We start from the raw sequence: 270 nt of genomic DNA, 5'->3' as shown, positions 1-270 counted from the left end.
CCCGTCGAACGGGGCCCCCCCAGCCGGTGGTAGAGGCATCCGTGTGAACCACAGCATGCCTGGAGACCTGTTCTAGAGGCACTCCTGCCCGGAGAAACGCAAGGTCTGGCCACGGGTGAAGGTTTGGCGGCAGGCCAGTGTGACTTGGACCCGTTGAGTGCCACGTTGCCACGCCCACCTCGGGATTCGGCCATGGAGCCAGTGTTGAAGCGGTTTCATATGAAGCAGCCCCAGCGGCGTGACTGCCGCTGTAGCTGCCATATGCCCCAG

The sequence above is a fragment of the Sinocyclocheilus anshuiensis genome, unplaced genomic scaffold (assembly GCF_001515605.1).
Source record: "Sinocyclocheilus anshuiensis isolate Anshui unplaced genomic scaffold, SAMN03320099.WGS_v1.1 scaffold1014, whole genome shotgun sequence".
Taxonomy (NCBI): domain Eukaryota; kingdom Metazoa; phylum Chordata; class Actinopteri; order Cypriniformes; family Cyprinidae; genus Sinocyclocheilus; species Sinocyclocheilus anshuiensis.
This window is presented reverse-complemented; position numbering follows the sequence as displayed.